Source organism: Macrobrachium nipponense, chromosome 1, assembly GCF_015104395.2.
Source record: "Macrobrachium nipponense isolate FS-2020 chromosome 1, ASM1510439v2, whole genome shotgun sequence".
NCBI classification, from domain to species: Eukaryota; Metazoa; Arthropoda; class Malacostraca; order Decapoda; family Palaemonidae; genus Macrobrachium; species Macrobrachium nipponense.
In genome coordinates, this window is record NC_087200.1 from 44,978,555 (window position 1) to 44,981,279 (window position 2,725).

A 2,725-nucleotide genomic window follows, 5' to 3' on the forward strand; every position below is an offset into this window, starting at 1 on the left:
CAATTTTTACTCTTGCATACACTTCTGTAGTATTATTTTAGTTGCATATGTCAAAATTGTACAGGCTCAACCTTCCTTTTTCAGATGGAATGATTCAGAAAAATTCTCTTCACTTCATGATGCATTGACCTTAATATCAGTACTTAGTTTGTGTTCCTTAATTTTTGCTCTCAAATATATTCACTTCTAAAGGGTGGCAACATTGCACAACTTGGAGCTTCAAGTAGCCTGCTGTTTTTTCTAGTCCATACATGCTTTTCCTGTTGTTACAACCTGCTCATCACTTTCCATCATCTACACTGCAGTACAATGTGCATAAATGAACTTTTATGTACATCAAGCATGGGCATGAAGGGCGTTTGAAAAAATAAATGTTTATACTGTGAAAATATCTTACATCAGCCTCTATTGCTAAATAATACTAATGATCATATGATACGAGATCAATAGTCTTACTTGCTGCAGATTTATAGTAAATCGACAAGTGGGAGGGTTAATAAGTGCGAGGAAACTAAACAAAAAATATATTGGCAGAAAAATAAACCCATTTTCAACATTATTACAATAAATGTCTGTAGATAATTATATAAGCATCTTCCTACGCACATGGATAGTAGGCGACACCTACACGAGTCTTAATAAATAAAAAAACTATAATATGAAGATCACAGAAATAAAAAGTAAGAAGTGCATAGGCAGTTCTAGCAAATATAAAGGTAGTTTTCACAGTGGATGAAAAAATGGTGATAATAAACAGTATCCATCTAATATATAGCATAGTCATCCCATACCCAGGAATATGGGAAGCATCACAAAATACATTATTATAAATGTCTGTAGATAATTATATAAGCAGCTTCCTACACACATGGCACAGATGCAGTAGGTGACACATACACGAGTCCTAATTAAAATAAAAAAACTACAATCTGAAGATCAAGAAATGATAAGGGAGAAGTGCATACGCAGTTCTAGCAAATATAAAGGTAGTTTTCACAATGGAAGAGGAAATGGTGAAAAGAATAATAATATCTTTCAGACGACCAACTCTGGAGTATGCAGCAAATTTCATGCTGACATAACATAATAAAGATATTAAAAAGTTAAAACCAGCGATGTCTGGGAGAAGAATGAACGGCATAGCGAGTGAGTAGTATGTAAAGGCAACAGATGGCAGCCTGTAGAAGCCTAACATAAATAAAAACAATAAAAACATAACAAAATAAAGTGACTGAGAGAACAATGAAAAGGGCAGTATGGCATAGCGAAAGGCAAAATGCGTCGTCTGCAAGGAAAGTGAGATGTCTCCGCCCACAGAAGATAGGCCACACGTCAGCTGACGAATATAAACAAAACTTCGGGTTTAGGAAACGAAGCTCCTTTCCTATTAAATGTGCTAGTCATTTGAGTGTTACTCACATTAATCAAGCAAATATATATAATAATATCTGGAAACACCATTAACTGTCACATTTTGAGCTTCAATTACGATGAAATGTGTATATATTCGTGTAATTGTCATAGCATCTGTTCACATTGTAATGTAAACACTTTCACTAAACGAACTTTGGCTAGCGACATATTACAATAAATTTATGAATAATATTGATCTATATAGCAAAATATGCATATTCCTATCGTAAAATATGGATATATATAATAAATTCATGGTTACACAACATAAAAATGATAAAAACATAACAAAATAAGCTAATGACGGAGGAGAATGAAGAGGGCAGTATGGCGGAGTGAAATGCGTCGTCTGCTAGGAGTGAGATATCTCCGCCCACAGTGGCTGTAAGGGCGGAGTCTGGCCGAACACTCAATGCACTTCGGAAATATGCGTCCGGCATACAAGTGCCAGATTCGTTATTCATTTTGCCAGCAAGAAAATGGAGACGAATGCCTTACCGTTCCAGTAATGTGGAATATGGAGATAAGATATTTATTTATGGGTTTTGCAACTGTGAACTCCTCTGTTATAAAAAAAAGAAATCGGCGATTAGATCGATGTGAATAAAATACATCCAAATTACATGTATGTTTTAAATGCTGAACAAAGGGGAAATATGCATGCATCACTGAAACCTCCTCCCTCCCCATTAATGGTATTCACTGGACTCAGATAAAGAAAAGAAAAGCAAGCTGAATGGAATCTCCCCTCCATCATTATATACTGATCAAAAATTTAAAATGTATTATAAAAAATCTCTCCTTTTCCATCAAAAGTATTCACCATTCACCAGTCGAAGGAAAAAACATACCTAAGAGAATGCTTTCGTCTCTGTCAGATGAAAAAGAATGGGAACACTCTGGAAAATTCACTTTCTGCATTCTTTCCTGAAACAGGCAGTACATTCATGCAATAATTGAAAGAGGTAAAAAAGCTGACTTGTTTAAAGAGCAATATCCTCCCTACCTGCATTTCCCTTTTCACTATCACTTATTTACCCAAGGTCTATTCCTGACCACTTGATTCAACAATTCCGTAACAAGGCGGCAGGACACCACTTTCTTGATACATAAAGAATACAGTGAAGTCTTTTCACAGGTGATTTACTAATTGAAGGGACTATAAAGTTACATTTCTCATAAAACTGCAAAAAGAAAAATCATAATTAAAAGACTAGCAATCCAGCTGCATAATGGACGTCATCAGCCCTTCCTGCCCATATATATATATATATATATATATATATATATATATATATATATATATATATAT